Below are 17,730 nucleotides of genomic sequence, written 5' to 3' on the forward strand. Positions count from 1 at the left end.
AGCAACCTACAAAGCTATCCATAGCCACTGCAGCACGAGTTCGATCCCCTGCCAGGGAGCTACTCACGTGGTGCAGCAGACCTCTCTTGACTCACCCGCTGCTCCCCTCAGCAGTGTATTTCAGTCAATCTGCCTGTTCTGTCTCCGGTGAATCCTCTCACCCCCCCATACCTCTGGCCTGTACCCCAGTTCTTGTATGCATAAATAAATCTTTAAAAAATAAAAAAGAACAGGCCCACTGTAAAAATAAAAACATTTGATTATGAAGACATAATCCACATAACATTTGATTACGTGGATAAGTTTGTTAGATATAACCAAGCAATTACTGGTAAACATAAGTGTAACGATGACATAGTGGTTTTATTAAATTATGTCCTTTTTAAGAAATGCATACTGAAGTATACAAGGACGTGATGTCTGGGATTTGCTTTGAAATACTTCTGTATAAAAAAATGGAATAGATGAAACAAATAGAATCTTATTCATCGTCCAATTGTGGTGGTGTTGGTGGTGGTGATGGGTGTGTATTCATGCTCTGTAAGTTTGGAATGTTTATCTGTAAAGGCAGGACAGGACACAGTGCATGTTTTCTGATCCCATGCAGACCTGGTAAAGGAGGAGTCAGAGTCCTCAGTGGTTTTTTGCAGGTCTTTTATTGGGGTTCACCAGGCATATGGCAGGCAGGGGTGCTAGCTGGGGGGCTGGGAGGCTGGCAGGCCTCCCAGCCCCCAGCAAGTCTTCACTCTATCTGGGCTCTCTGGCGTTCATTCTGCTGCTTCTCGGCTTCTCTTTCGGCGTCTGCTTTGGCTTCTGCTGCTGCTGCTGGCGTCCCCGTGACGCCGCCCTTAAAAGCCCAGTCTTAGCCCCAGTGAATCCCATCTACCTATGCCCACACCCTATTCCAGGTGCCCGCCATCAGGCATGCATTCAGGACAAGGATCCATCATCTATCCTGATGGCGGGAGGGCAGAAAAGCCTGACATTTTCCTTTCTCTTCCGGCTCAAGGCGCCTGGGGAGCCGCGGGCCTCGGTGCAGACATGGCCAAGTCCAAGAACCACACCACACACAACCAATCCCGAAAATGGCACAGAAATGGCATCAAGAAACCCAGATCCTAAAGATACGAATCTCTTAAGGGGGTAGATCCCAAGTTCCTAAGGAACATGTGCTTTGCCAGAAGCATAACAAGAAGGGCCTGAAGAAGATGCAGGCCAACAATGCCAAGGCCATGAGTGCACGTGCTGAGGCTATCAAGGCCCTTGTAAAGACCAAGACGGTCAGGGCTAACATCCCAAAGGGCAGCAGCCGCAAGCTCAGCCGACTTGCCTACATCGCTCACCCCAAGCTTGGGAAACATGCACGTGCCCATATCGCCAAGGGTCTCAGGCTTTCGCGGCCAAAGGGCAAGGCTCAAACCCAGGCCAAGGATGCGGCTGCAGCACAGGTCCCCAAAGGAACACAGGCCGCCAAAGGTACCCAGGCCGCCAAAGGTGCCCAGGCCCCCACAAAGCCTTAAGAATAGAGAACGCTGTCTGCCCGTGTGAGGACAGAAGGACTGGTGTCAACCCTAGGCTGCTGTCTACAGGGCACTGGTGTCTTCCTGTGCTATTTGTACAAATAAATCTGAAGCAGAACCTAAAAAAAAAAAAAAAAAAAAAGCCTGACATTTTCTTTACCTACATTATCATAAAAAGGTTAAAGGTTTTTTTAGAGGATGAAAGGGATCCCTGACTAAGAAAAATTCCAGAATAAGTTGGAAAGAGGCATTTTTATTCAAGTTTTGGGTAAAAGCCTTGTTTAGATTCAGTAACTAGGACAGTTAAACCACTCCCAGCTGTTCAGGCAACAAGTACAACATTCCTTTTGATAAAAATGTAGTTTTTTTAAATAAAAGAATCATCAATACTAGGGGCTTCTGGATGCTGTTAATATTCTATTTCTATTTCTTAAGCTGAACAGTGGTTATGTGGGTTTTCATTTTATAACCATTTGTTAATCTGGGAGTGTAAGTTTACACACATTTCTAACTGTATGTAACATTTCAGACCTGTTAAAATCAAAAACAAAGGGAGACCAGGGGCCTCCCCGGCGGCGCAGCGGGTTGAGCGCTGCACTGTGAAGCTGTCCACAGCCTCCTCAGCACTGGTTCGATTCCTGGCCGGCCAGGGAGAATCCCACAGGGGATTCTCTCCTGTCTCGCCTGCTGCTCCCCTCAGCAGTGCCTTCGGTCTCTCTGCCTGTTCTGCTCCCCGATCTGTCTGTGGTAAGTCCTCTCACCCTCCCGCGACTCTGGCCTGTACCCCAGTTCTTGTATAAATTTAAAAAAAAAAAAAAAAGGGAGACCAGCCTTGAAAATTCCCGGAGCAGATATCCGTTTAGTCACACAAGCAAAGCTTACTTTAGCTTACTTTTAAAAACTAATCTGACCCTGGACATTCCTTGTTTATACTTCTGGAAATCATAGGCAAAATTTAAACTGTTTCCCAAAGGCAACCACTGACCAATTCCCTGTTCTTTAAAAAAATTCTAATATTACAATCAATCATTGTGAAAAATAAATAGCACAGCCTTCTCACTATATAATCTGCTTTGAGTCTTGAGTCTCATTCCATGTTTTAGTTTGAGTGTTCCTGGTTTGCCAACGGTCTTTTTGGGGTGTGTACAGCAAACTAATTACTACTTCGGGGATTTACTTCAGCTATTTTTGAACTTTAAAATGTTGATTTTTCTAAAGATTTATTTACTTACGCATGCAAGAACTGGGGTGTAAGCCAGAGGTGCAGGGGGTGAGAGGATTCACCAGAGACAGAATGGGAAGCAGAACAGGTGGATTAACTGAAATACACTGCTGAGGGGAGCAGCGGGTGAGACAGGAGAGGTCTGCTGCACCATGTGGGTCAGCTCCCTGGCCTGGGGATCGAACTCCTGCTGCAGTGGCTGGTGATAGCTTGATAGCACTGAGACTTTAACTCTTGTGCCACCAGGGAGGTCCTAAAATGTTGAATTTTTAAAAGTATAATTTAATGGTAAGGCATGGCATTCTTCCAATTCAATGCAATCTGCACTAATTAAGCAGAAGTCAGCAGCCCCATAAAGGAGCATCTGCCCACCTGGTGGTGGTGTACTGTCATTTCAGAAAAAGGAACAAGAGGAAATAAGGAACTTCTGAAATCTTTTATATTGTGTTTCTCTCCCCTATCTGCTCAGGAAGGTGAGCAGACAAACACAGGCAGAAGGGAACTAGGAATCTCTCATTCTTAGAATGTTGGAGTTGATTTAATGGGGGGCTGTGGCCATAAGTGCATGACTGTTCCCCTGTCTTCTCTCCCTGCAGCTCTGCCTGTGAGTGCCTATGTGCTCATTTCCTAGAGACAGGCCTGTTGCTTTGTTGTTGTTGTTTTGAGAAACTTTTCTCTCCCCAGCCAAGGGAGGAAGGCTGCATCAGGGTAAAAGGTAGGAACGGACATAGTGCAGGTTTTCTGATCCCTTGCAGACCGGATAAAGGAGGAGTCAGAGTCCTCAGTGGTTTTGCAGGTTTTTTATTAGGGTTCACCAGGCATATGGCAGGCAGGGGTGCTGGCTGGGGGGCTGGGAGTCTTGCCCCCAGCAAGTCTTCACTCTATCTGGGCTCTCTAGCGTTCGTTCTGCTGCTTCTCGGCTTCTCTTTCGGCTTCTGCTTCGGCTTCGGCTTCTACTGCTGCTGCTGCTACTGCTGCTGCTCCTGGCGTCCCCGTGACGCCGCCCTTAAAAAGCACAGTCTTAACTCAGCTGAATCCCGTCTACCTATGCCCACACCCTATTCCAGGTGCCCGCCATCAGGCATGCATTCAGGACAAGGATCCATCATCTATCCTGATGGCGGAAGGGCAGAAAAGCCTGATATTTTCTTTACCCTACAGTAGGGTAAAGGCCTTGACTAAAGCTAGCCTCTCACATCTTCCTAAGCAAGCCCTTCCTTCCTCATCTGTTTCTCATCATCTCCAACAACCTCCCTGAACAATCCTTTCTCCTGAGGGCCTTAGAGAGACATGGGTTGGAGGTTAACTGAGGGAAAAACAAGTTAGCAGAAGTCCAGGGCAATATCTTTGTCTTCTAGAGAAAGTCTAAGATACTGAGCCTGACATCCAGGGTCTCTGGATGAGAGATACATCTCTCATTCAGGCCACAACAACTTGCTTCCACCACTGGTCCCAACACACCTTGCCTTAGGGGATCCCCTCCAAGTCTTTATACCAGCTATTTCACTCATCTAGACACATTTCTCAATTTAATTACGATGTACTTGGTACAGGGCCTCCCTGGTGGCGCAGGTGGTTGAGCGCCATGCTGTGAAGCTGTCTGCAGCCTCTGCTGCACGAGTTTGATCCTGGCTGGCTTGCGAGAATCCCACATGGCACGGCAGACCTCTCCTGTCTCTCCCGCTGCTCCCCTCAGCAATGTATTTCAGTTGGTCTGCCTGTTCTGCTCCCCACTCTGTCTCTGGTGCCCAGTTCTTGTATACATGAATAAATAAATCTTTGAGAAAAAAAAATGTACTTGGTACTAAGTTTATGGGTTGAAATTGTTTTGAACATTTACAAATATTATTTCAACCCTATGCCATAAGCATCATAGTTACCCCACTTAACAAACAAGGAACTTGAGAAGCACAGAGGATAAGAGGCATGGACACAATTCCATCCAAGCTGGAGCCAGAGTCTGCTTACTTCCACCTCTTCCACACTTATCTTAGGTATTAACAGCTCTTTCATCCCCACTCCTGACATATTAAGCTCCCACAGCTCCTAGTTCCCATCTTTGCCTTCCATTATGATGAAATAATCTGACTGCTTTTTTTAAGTTTTCATCTTTAAAAACTTTTTTTAATTGAAGCATAGCTCTTGAAGAAAAGTACACAAAGCATAAATGCAGGACTCTCAACAAACTGTTAATAAGTAACCACCCATGTAAGTCAGCACTGAAATAAAAAAAACAAAACATCCCCAGCACCCCAGAAAGTCTCCTTCTGCCTCTTACTCAGATCTCCAAGGTAATCAGGATTCTAATGTCTATTACCATAGATTAGTTTCACCTGTTTTAAAAATTTATAAAAATGGAATCATACAGTAAGTGCCCTTTTGCATCTGTATTTTTCTACTCAGCATGCCATTTGCAGAATTCATCCATATCATTGTAGGTAGTTGTGGGGTATTCTCACTGATGTGTAATACTCAATTGTGTGATTATACCACAATTTATCATTCTTCTGTTGAGGGCATTTGGGTTGTTCCCATATTGTACCGTTATCTATAGTGCTTTGATAAACATTATTGCATATGCCTTTTGGCAAACGTGTATAAGCATCTCTGTGGGGTACAGACCTAGGAATAGGATTGCTGGGTTATGGAGTGTGCATATGGTCACTTTTAGTACATATTGCTAAGCAGTTTCCAAGGTGATTATGTCAGTTTATATTTTCATCAGCATTGTATGAGAATACCAGTTGCTCCACATTCTCATTAACATTCAAGTTTTTCTTTTTAGTTGTTCTAGTGACTGTGGTTTTATTTCATATTTTCTTGACTACTAATACAGTTGTATGTCTACATCTTCCTTTCTAATCCTCAGGTCTCTGATTTATTTTTCTTGCTCTAGTGCTCAAGCCAGGACTGCCAGTACAATTTATAAAAATGGTTATAGTGGGCATCCTTGTCTTAGTCCCAGTCTGAGATAGAAAGTATTCACCATTTCACCATTAGGTATGGTATTTGCTGTAGGTAGCATATATTTAAGGAATTTCCCTTATATTCTTAGCAAACTAAAGTTTGCAAAGTTTTTTCATGATAGTTTTTTATATCTATTGAAATGACTGCATACTCTTTCTTCAATTCCCTGGAAGAATTTGTATGAATTAGGAAATTGGGTTTTTTCCTTAAATATTTTGTTGAATTTGCTATTGATAGTATCTGGGTCTTAAAATTTCTTTGTGGAAAGCTTTTTATTATAAAGTCTATTTTTTACTAGTTATAGAATTATTCAAATTAAGATCTTTCTTGTGTGAGCTTTAGTGACTGCATTTTTTCTAGGAATTTTTCCATTTTATTAAAAATTTCAAATATGTTGGCATAAAGTTCTTCTTAATACCATCTTATTATATATATTTATTTGTATTTATTTATACAAGCACTGGGTACAGGCAGAAGCACGGGAGGGTGAGAGAATTCACCAGAGCCAGAGCTGGAAGCAGAACAGGCAGACTGACGAAGTACACTGCTGAGGGGAGCAGCAGGCGCAGCAGGAGAGGTCTGAGCACCATGTGGGACCCTCACTGGCAGCCGGGGATCGAACCGGTGCTGCAGAGGCTGTGGGCAGCTTCACAGCCCAGTGCAAAACTGCTGTACCACTGTGGAGGCCCTTATTATATTTTTAATGTCTCTGTTCCCACATATGTTACCTCCTTTTGTTCCTGATACTAGTCCTGTGCCTATATATGTTTTCGGGATCAGTGTCAAGGATTTATCATTTTTCTAGTTTTTTTTTCAAAGAACCATATTTTGAAATTTGTGTTGATCATCTCTGTTCTGGTTCTCCTTCGTATTTCATTGATTTGTTGGTTTTTTTCATTGATTTGTTTTTATCTCTTATTTCTTTCCTTCTACCTTAAGTTTAATTTCCTTTTTCTATCTTCTTGAGATGGATTTTCAACCTTTATTTGAAATAATATATGAAATTAAGGCTACAAATTTCTAAGAATAACCTTAGCAGTATCCTGCAGGATTTTAGATGCAATATTGTTATTACTATCAATCAGTTCAAAATATTTTCTAATTTCCTTTGTAAATTTATCTTTTACTCGTGGGTTTTTCTCCCTCTCCAAAGCATGATGCCTGAATTTCAGTGGGCATAAAGATAACCACCCGAGGGCCTTGTCAAAATGTAGGTTTTGTACCTTCATCTCAAACCTCCGAGATTAGTATTTCTGGGAGTTAGGCCAGGAGTCCACATTTCACAAGTTGGGGTGGGGGGCACAGTTTGGTAGCAGAAAGGGTTTCCTAAGGGGAGGGAGCAAGTCTGATTCACCTGTATCACCAGTGGTATGTTTAAGAAATGGACAAACCAATGGATGGATAAGGGAAGAAAGGAAATAAAATAAAAATTGCCTATATCCAAAGAACTGTAATTAGTGAACGCTATAAATTAGGGGAAACAGCATGGCATCATTTGGTCCCAATCTAATCCATTCAGAACAGAGATTTTTTTTCCCTTGCCTTCCAATCCCTGCCTACCGCCAGTCCCGTCCATCTGCCCTGGAATGTGGCTTCAAGTGTGGGTGTGTGCTTGTCTACCCGCCCAGAGAAAGTAGAGGCGTCCCCGCATGTCTGGAGTATAAGCGGCTGGGCAGTGCCCCGGGCCCAACCCCAACCCCAGCCCACCTCCAGTACTGCCTGAGCAAATGCTCACTGAACCTCATCCCAAAAGAGGTGTCTGTACTAGCTCTACAAATCTAAGAATCTCTCCCAACACAAAGCTTTTGAGAAACTTCCCCAGGACCATTCAGCCCAATACCCAGCCCAGACTACCCTTCACCCCTAGCCTCCCCTACACTTGTAGCCTGTGTGAGTTGCTCTTCGAGCAGCCTCTTTCCACCTCCAGGCGTCTCTCTCAAGCATCTCAAAAATGCCGGAGTCAGACTTCCCCAGGCAGCTATTGTCCGGGCATCACTGCCGCCACGCCAGCATCCCCACCCAGTCAGCCAGCCAGCCATGCGCGGCTCCCTGGCCTCGCCAGCTCCCCACTCCCCGCCCCGCCCCAGGAAGGACCAGGCTGGCGGCTGGGAGTCTCCCTGCCTGCACAGCCTTCTTCCTTCCCTCCCTTTCCCTCCTTCCCTCCTCCACCCGCCCCTGAGGCAGGGACCGTGCAAATCGAGGAGAGGGGGGACAGACAGACCGAATGGGGTCCAGCTAAGGGTCCCGGGATCCCCGAGGATGCCCTATCCAGGACGGGTGTCCCCGGCATCTTGAGACCTGAGTTTATGTAAACTGCGGTGGTTCCTAGGCCAGGAGGGTCCCTCTGGCAGGCCCATGGTGCCCTCATTTCGCATCAGGACCTCCCCCCCTCGGATGCTCTGAGCCACCCTCCTCAACCCGGATCTAAAACCCGGACACAGCTATCAGGCCAGCCTCTCTCTCCACCCCACCCCCTCTTTCTGGCGTCCATCCCCTCCCCAACACCACCTCTGCTGCTGCCTCTGGCTGTGGACCTAAACCTCTTCCCCATCCTCGCCAGGCCTGGGGAGCGGAGTAAGCCTGGATGAGGGCCCCCCCCCCAACCTGGGGCTCTCCCAGGCCATGGCCCGAGTGTTCCCAGGGAGGAGCCCCTGGACCCTGAGCATCTGCTAGAGGCTTGGCAGAGGCCCCGCGGGGACTGTGTCTTCTGAGGACAAAAGGCGGCGGCCAACAGGCAGGGGGGGGGGGGACCGGCTGCCAGGCGGGCAGACGGGTAGCAGGGACCAGCTTTGGCCCCCCCTCCCAGCTTGGCGGTGGCATAAAGATGGGGATGGGAGTGTGTAGTGAGGGAAGCACCTGCCGGTACCCCCACCTACCACCTAGCTGGGTACCCCAAGGCTGTGTGCTGCCCACCTGGTATTCCCCAACACCCCCAGCCCTGCCCAGTGCACCCCTCCGGTGCCTGATTCCCCTGGTGTCTGCGATTTAGACCAGCCCAGTTGTATCCACGGCAACAGAAGCAGGAGTGTACTGGCCTAGGATCACTGAGGGTCCCACAATGTGGCTTGAGCTGTGATTATCCTGGATGAAACAGCTTGAGCCCCCTCCCTGGATTCCAAGACAGCCCTGCTGAGAAAGCTCAGGTAAGTAATCAGCATCCCTCCACCAGGGATGGGGGGCTGGGACTTGTCTTGTCTCCCCACACATATTTCAGCTTCTCCATCACTGCCATGCTCTCTCTCTCTGACTATATTAGTCTCTCTCTCTCTCTCTCTCTCTCCCTCCTCTCCATCACGAGGGCTACTTGGGTACCCAAGCCTGGACAGTCCACTAGCCATCCCCATCTTCCCCAATTCAATTTGTCCCATGAAAAAGGGAACCACCACCTGTTTCCTGCATAGGGTCTGTTTTTATCATTGTGGTTGCATTTGTGTGCGAAGCTATGTTGATCTTTCCTTGTGTGCTGGCTGTGGAAGGCATGCCTGGGAGCCAGGCAGTGCTCCCCTTCCAAAGCCTGCTCCCTGGCCAGGCTTAGCCTCCTGCAGCTGCCTCCTCTCTCTCCCTCTTCCTCCTCCTCTACTCTCTTCCAGGTTCTTTGGCCTGTGTGTGTCTGTCTGTGTGTGTGAGCAGGCAGGTGGGTAGACATGACAAAGAAGCTGCTCCCTGCCAGACCCCCCCCCCAACTCTTTCTTTTCTTCTTTCCTCCTTCTGTCCCTCCTGCCCTCTCTCCTTCCCTCCCTCTTTTCCTTCTTACCTCTTCTGTCTCTCCCCACATGTAGCACAGTTTGCTCACTCATCACTGAAGATATTGCTGTGACTCCAAGCTAGGGGTAGGAAGCCACTATAGAGCTAAAAGGAAGGCAAGGTGGGGGTGGGGAGAACTTCCAGGCCCTGGCTGCCTGATGGCTCTCTGGGGGCAAGGGCCATGCCACGCAACAATCTGCAGGGGCAGACACAACATGGTTGTCTCCACAGTGTGGGGCCCAATCTCCATCACAAGACTGTCTATGTCTGTTTCAGCTGCCTAGGTTGTGTCTGGGTTCTTATGGTCTTGTGCACAGCGGCCAGTGATCCTTATGTCTGGAGGGGCAGGAAAGCCTGCTACACAGAGAACATGGATTCTCTAGGGACACTTTCCCCAATTACTAGTTCTGCTACTTGAGTGAAAGTATGCCAGTTATTGAACCTCAGTTTTTCCTTCTGTCAAAGAGACTTCCATCATGGGTGTGTGCAGTGAACAAATGAGTTGGTGCATGTAAATAAAGGATATGCATAGAAGTGGTCCTGAAGCAATGTCAACAAAGTTCATGGTCAATATTGTTGCTGATTATTGATGATTAATATTGTTATTGATTATTTGGAGGGAAAGACTAGCCTCTTTTCTCCAGCATCTCCCCTGAAATATGGGGAGGGCAGCAGGTAGACAAGTGGGAAGGGGGAAGGGAGGGGGTTTAGAAGCAGTATGTGTTGTTACTCCTTATTGGTAGGGAGTGATAAATGGTGGCTGTGGGCAGAGTATCTCACCCCCACTGACTCCAGCCTCCTTTCCTTGAACTTGCCATGTATGTGCTCTCTCTCGCTCTCTCTCTCTCTCTCTCTCTCTCACACACACACACACACACACACACACACACACACACTAACACAGAGAGGCTTGAGTCCCCATGAGCAAGCAGAGGCCTGGCTGGCAGCCTGCAGCATTCCTGGCCGTGATGATGTATGCGTCGCCTGTTGAGGGGACACTTGGCAAGAGTTTGGTCTGTGGTCAGTGGTTGGCAGGGCCTGGAGACAAGGCTGAAGGTTTTGAGATGGGTAGAGCTGGGGTGTGACCCATGCAGCAGCCAGATCTGTGGGGGATGAGACTTGGGGGATTCCTATCCTAGTGCCTAGGGTAGGGGAAGAGTGGGGCCTGCTGGCTGGCTTCCAAGTGTAGAGATAGGGTGGAACACTGAGAGAATGGTGAGTGGCTGGAGAAGGGGAGGAGCAGGAAAAGGAGAAAGACTGAGGTCTAGAAGACCCTCTCTGTGGGAGCAGGGAAGGGTGGGGTTTTGGGTCCAGAGTAGACTTTTCTGATTTGGTGCGAGACAGGACCCAGCCTATGGTCCTGAGGTAGGTGGGCCTGAGTGTGGGTATATACATGCAACTGGAAACATGTGGCTATGTATGAATTTTGTGTGTGTGTGTGTCTGTTCATGAGTACTGTTATTTTGTATGAATCTGATTGTGAGCAGACCACATGACAGTGAATGCAAGTGTGTGGGTGTCTAGGTAGGCTTGTGTGTGTACAGAGGAGTGGGTATGACTTTGCACGTCTGTCTGGGTGAGCAAATGGACATGTTTGATTCTGAGCCTGAGTGAGGGTGTGTTTCTTTGAGCCAAAGAGGCCTGTTGAATGTCTGGAATCATTTGTCTTTGGGTATACGTGTCTGAATGCACATGTATGAAAGTGAAGGTTTGAGAATGTGTGAGTATGCCTGTCCAATTAGTGAATGCTTAATTGTATCTGGTTGTATACATTTTTTGTGTGCCCATATGTGCACATGAGTGTAAGTACATCTAACTGTTGTGTTTGTAAAGGCATGTATGTGTGTGTCCGTGCATGCATGGGAGTGTATGTGTGAATATGCTTCTGTGGGGGTGTGTCTGACTTGTAGATGTATGAGTAGACCTGTGTGTGAAAGTCCATTTGGATTTTCCAACATTTTCAATTATGTATATGTCTGTGTGTGCATGTTTGGGTATATATTGTCTGTAGACAGACCTATAAGTCCACATCTGATTAGCCAAATATTAATATAAATGGTGACAGTAGTATAAAGAGAACTAAGTAGGTAGGGGAGTATATGAAATACATGTTTTAAGTATGAAAATGTATTTTTTGGGTATATTTGTGTGTGCATATTTTATTTGTATATAGGTGTGAATGTGGGTGGTGTGTGCCTGTATATATATGTATCAAAGGCTGTGTGCATAGGTGAATGGATGCACTTGTGTATGTGTCTGTCTTTGTAGCATACTTTTATGTGTGAGTGCATGTCTGATTGTGGGGTGCATGAGTAGTTACATTTTGTAATACTTGGTTGCGCAGGTCTCATGTGTTTTGTGTGGATTTCTGAATGTGTGAGTATGGATAGGTCTGTAAATATACGTGTATATATATGCTAATTGTTAACATCTGGTTGTGTGTGCATTTTAGTGAACAGTATGTATATTTACCTGTGTGTTTACAGACATCTAAGGGTTTGTGTTAATATGCATGCATGTGTGTGCACCTGTTTGAATGTACAGGTGAATGAACCGTTTATACCATTCTAATTATTTGTATATATCCATTTGTATTTATATGCCATTGTTTTGGAATGTACGTTGTAGAACTGTGCAAGCGAACATATGTGTTTGCTGCTTTTGGACCATAAGTGTGTTTGAGGATCTCTTTGCATGTGTGTATCTGTGGTGAGTGTGATCAATTCTTGTACATATGTGCAAGAGTGTGAGAATATGTGATTGTCTTTCATGTGTGCATGTGTGAACCTTGTGTCCAAGTCGGTCTGGGCATGTAGGTATAAATGAAGCTTCTTTTGTTTTCAGAACTTCTCATGCAGGTGTATGGATGAACATAAATTGTGTGCATATCTGATTGTGGTTGTGTGTTTTGTAAGTACATTTGTGTTTCTTTGTCTGCTTGTGTACACATAGAAGTCTGCGTACATCTGAATATGCTCATGTTTGTATATGCCCAGTTGTGTGTATAAGTCCGTGTGTGTGTTAGAATGTCTGTATATGAATACATCATCTCATTGATAAGCATGTACATAGCTGAGTATTGACATGTATGAGTGTGCCCATATGTGAGTATGTGTGAATATGCTGATGTGATCGTGTCTCTGTGTGTGTGTGTGTGTGTGTGTGTACATTTGGGAACTCATCTCAGCATTTGTTCATTGTGTCATTGGGTGTGATATAGAGTTGCCTATCCCTGGATGTCTCTGGGCTTTTGTGGGAGTCTCAGGATAATTTTTACCATCATTCATACTCAGGCTGTGGGAACCAATTATAGCTGATACTCTACTAGGGAATAGGCCTATGACCTCTGCAGAAAAAGGTTTCTTGAAATACAAAGACCTCCCTTCTCATTCCTCCACCATCAAAGACTCTGGAGAGAGTGGCATAATATGGTGTCCAGGGTTAGTAAATGGTTTTCATAGAGAGTGCTCAAAGTGTGCCATCCAGGCAGAAATCTAGATGTGAATGTGTATGTATAAATGAAAGTGTATGTGGGTAGAATGGCATATGTGTATGGAGGGGTAGTATATTTGGTGAGAGAGAGAATGGAAGAGAGGGAAGAAGAAAGGAAGGAGAGGCAGAGGGAGGTAGGGAGCATGAAGAGGAAGAGGATAAAAGGGATCTGAGTTATGTATGTAGGAGTCTGGGTGTTTCTGGGTAGGATGTGTATGTGAGACATTTGGGTGTATTTGGGAGGGGTGAGTGAGTGTGAATGTGGGTGTATGTTAAATAGTGTGTTTGTGAGGCACTGTGAAAGCATTGGCCTTTTGGGATGGAGGATGATAGGAGAGTTTGGGTATATCTGAGTGGAAATATGTGTGAGGATGTATATATTTGAGGGTATGTGAGTATGGTCTGTATGGATGTGTGAAAAGAGTGAGGGGGTATTTGGATAGTGTATGTGTTTGATAGTGTAGTTGTATTTGTATTGTTTGTTTATGTTTGAGAGTAACAATATAAAAGAGAGCAGGTATTTCTGGGCAGAGTGTTATGAGGGAGTATGGGTGTATTAGGGACATTCAAATGGGTATATTTGGGTGGTGTGTGGATGGGGGAGGGCACAGGTGTATCCGGGCAATGGAAATGTGTGATGCAGTATATTTGATTGTCTGTGTTTAACAAAGAGCCTCTGAACACATCTAGGTGAGGGATGGGGTGTATGAGAGTATGTATGTAATTGGGAGGTAACTTTGGATGGTATGAGGGATTGTGTATGTTTAGGAGAGAGTAGAGGTGCTTCTAAGCATGGTGGGGGTGTGATGACATAGATGTATCTGGTGGGAGGAGAGTGTAGGTGTATCTGGATAAAGTGTAAGAGTTTGATTTTGACCAGGTCAGGGAGTGAGTATGAGTGTATTGGGAATGTGAGTGGGTGTATCTGGATGGTGAGTGCATGTGAGATGTGGATGTATCTGGATGGTGTGTGAGATAGTAGGGGGATACATCTGAGCTGTGTGAGACAATATGTGGGTGTATTTTGGTGGCGTATATTTGAATGTGGGTGTATCTGGTGGTGAGTAGGTGACAGTGTGGATGTATTTTAGTGGTGGTGTATAGTAAGTTATATCTAGATGGTATGCTGTGAGAGCTTTGGCTGTGTATCTGGGTGTGTAATACTTGGGTATGTGTGTCTGTTTATAACTGGATGGAGTGTTTAAAGGAGAGCATTTGTAGGGACATATCTGAGTGTGTTTGGAGTGTGGGTTCATCTGGGTGTTGTGGAAGGGATGAGAGCATAGATTTATCTGGACAGTGGGATGTGTGGGAAGGAGTTTGTGTGATGGCTTGTGTTAGACATATGTGTGAATGAAGATATGTATCTCAATGGTAGTAGAGTTACCTAGCTGATATGTATAGGTTTGAATGCGTCTCAGTGGTCTTGGTGATCCATTCTGGGTGGTGTCTTATGTATAGGAGGTGGATGTATCTGGGTGGGGCTCTGTGAGTGGGATGGTGTTTGTGGTAGAAACAAAAATTGAGATAGAGAATATGAGAAATTGTGGGTGTATATAGATAAAATCTGTGTATGAGTGGGTGTCTGTGTAGGTGGGTATCTCTGTATGTATGTATCGGGGTTAGGAATTTGTGAGTGTATTGTGTGAGGTGTGTGTAAGTACAGTGTCTTTGAATAGTATGTGGTCTTGATGTGTGAGAGAGACTGTAGGTGTGCTTGAGTTGGGTGTGAGGGTTCTGGCTTTGCGCAGGTATACTGGGTTGGGAGTTTGCATAAGTGTGGCTGTGTCTGTGACTGGATTTGAAGTGTGTATATGAGGATGTGTATCTTTAAATGGGATGTGTGTGAGAGAGGGCAGCTATATACCCATAAGTACAAAAGTGGGTGTATATGAATGGTGTGTGTAAGAAAGAAAATGTGCCTATCTAGGTTGTGGTGTGTGAATGTGAGTATATCTAAGAAGAATATGTGGATTCTCTCTGAATTATATAAAGGAGAGCGCTTGGGTGTATCTGGGTGGTGTGTGAGAGAGCGTACAGGTGAATTTGTGTGGGATATATAAGTGTGAGTGTATCTTGATGGGAAGATGCATGTGGGTATATGTGGGTAGCATGTGTGAGAGTGGGTATATTTGGGTGGGGAATGTGTCTGAAAATGTGACTGTATCTGTATGTGAGTATGGATTTATCTGGAGAGTGTGTAGGTGGTGTATCTGGGTGTCTTGTGTGTCTGATAGAGTGGGTGTGTCTAAATGGGGTGTGTGATTGCTAGCATGTGTATGTGCATATCTTTCCTAGAGTGTATATTCCTTGACTGGAGGGTCTGTAAATGTGAACACATTCGTGTTTGTGTTTGTGCCTACGTGTGTTTGTACCTGTGTGCATGTGCTAAAGTGGTGTGTGTCATATGTGTATATGAGGCGAATGTGTTTCTTCATGGGAGTAAGTTGCATCTACAGTGTCTCTGGAGCTAGGCTCGCAATTTGAATCCCAGTTATGCCACTTATTAGCTGCATGGCTTTGAGCAAACCACCTAACCTCAACTGAGTCCCACTTTCTTATTTGTAAATAAAGGCAATGCTTCCAGTGTCAGGGTGAAGATTGGATGAGTTGGTGTTTGAAAAATACTTAGAATGGTTCCTGGCACATAATGAGTGCTCTGGATCATATAAAGCCTTACCTAGTACTATAGTTATCACATGTACTGGTGTGTAAGTAACAGGATATGTCCTTGCAGATGTGAGTGGGACAGTTCCTGTGTGCGTATTTGCCGTGTTATCTGTATCCATGCGCATGTGTGAGAGAATGAGCGAGCTTGTGTGTATGTGAGAGTGCATTTGTACATAAGTGTCCCAGCGTGTATATAAGACCATAGGTATATGACAAAGAAACATTTCTAGGAGGTTTCAATGAAGGGAGTTTGCCCTGTGTATATTTTTCTCAGTGCAGACACAGATGAACATGTGAGTGAATGCACCTGTGTCTATGGTAGAGTTATGTCCATGTTAGTGCAGGTGTTACCTGCATTGCTGGTAAGTCTGCATATCTGAGCATGCTTTTAACTGTGTGTGTGCACATGTTTTACCTGAACATGTAAACAGGTTTGTAGTACTCAACGTGTAAATATGTGGTTTACATGTTACTCTCTGTGGTGGGTGTTTGTAAATGTAAAAATGTTGCTGTCCTGGTTTATATGTGATGGTGTGTGTGTGTTTGTGGGGATATAAAGTGTTTGTGCCTATATGACCATGCACTAGGATGTATACATCTATGTTATGTGAGGATATGTGTGTGTATGAATAAGTGTGTCTATCTTAGGGTTTGTGTCTCTGTGTTTATAAGAATTGGTGGCTGTGTAGGTGTGTATGCATGAAATTTGCATTGTTCTACATACCTGCCTGCCTCTGCGTGTGTAGCAGTGAGCCTGAGTGATGTGCCTTTATGGGAGAGCATCCTGTCCTGTGTGTGTGTATGTATGTGTGTCAGAGCAGATTTGTGAGGATGAATTTGTGTAAGATAGTGGATTTTAAACTCTCATAGGGAGGGCCTGGATCCATAGATTGTGAACAGAACTTGTTCTGTGTCTGTCTGTTCTTGTGTCTGTGTATGCATGGTTGTGTCTGAGAGTGTGTAGGTCCATGTGATTTGGTTGTGTAGGTATATGTGCCTGCATGTGCTCATGTGACTGGTGAGTGCCTCTGTTTACACCTGTATTTCTATAGGAGGGTGGTTATCTGTGTGTGTGTTTGTGTGTGATATATATCTTTGTGTGATTTGCTGGTAGGTTGGCACATATACACATGCTTGTTTCTGTGCAGATGAGGAAGGGTTGCTATGTGTGTGTTTGTGTGTGTGGATGAGCACCTGATTGCACTTATCAACTGAAATAAGTGTAAATGGGAGTGCAAATTTGAATCTTCACACAGCATGTGCCCATGTGCACCTATCTGTCTCTGTGTACTAATGTGTCTGTGCACTGTGACTACATGTGTATGTGTTAGAGCATTCATAACCCAGCACACAGAGAAAGTGAAATATTTGCATGGCACACTGAGTACACAAAAGAGGATTTAGGGGTCCTGGGGTTTTGGGGAAAAATTTTCTTTATATTATAAAAATTATGGTAAGGAAAGCAAAGATGCAATTGGGGGGGAGTGTAACAACTTTATTAAAAGAAAAGTGCAATGAAATTTGTTGAAAGCTTAAAAAGAGGTATTTAAGACACCTCCCCTCAAGTGTAGGACAAAATGTAAAGTGGACTCCTCCTGGATGTTGTACTCAGGCAGGGTGCATCCATCTTCCAGCTGTTTCCCAGAAAAGATCAATGTCTGCAAGTCAGAGAGTATACCTCCTTTTCTTGGATCTTGGACTTGACATTCTCAATGGTGTCACTGGGCTCTACCTCAAGGGTGATGGTCTCACAAGTAAAGGTCATCACAAAGATCTGTATTGTCAAAGGGTGGTGGCGGCAGCGCATACTGAAGGACAGTTCCGTTCAACTCAAAAATGTAAAATTCTATTGGAGTTGTTAAATGTTGAATTTGCATACATCTTTCAAGTGAAGTCTTTTCAGAATTTTTTACATAACACAAGCTCAGTTCTGGAAACATCACTTTTTTATTCACTCATGCAAATATGTAGTGATCAACCTTCATGTCCCCTTCTGAGCCTTTGGTCATGACTGCCTCGATTTATGTTCCTTTAATTCATTTCTGGTCACTTTCATCATGATTTCATAAATCAGTTGGTACTGAGCATAGATCTTCTAAGTCAAGTTATTTTGTT

Source organism: Talpa europaea, assembly GCF_964194135.1.
Source record: "Talpa europaea genome assembly, chromosome: X".
NCBI lineage: Eukaryota > Metazoa > Chordata > Mammalia > Eulipotyphla > Talpidae > Talpa > Talpa europaea.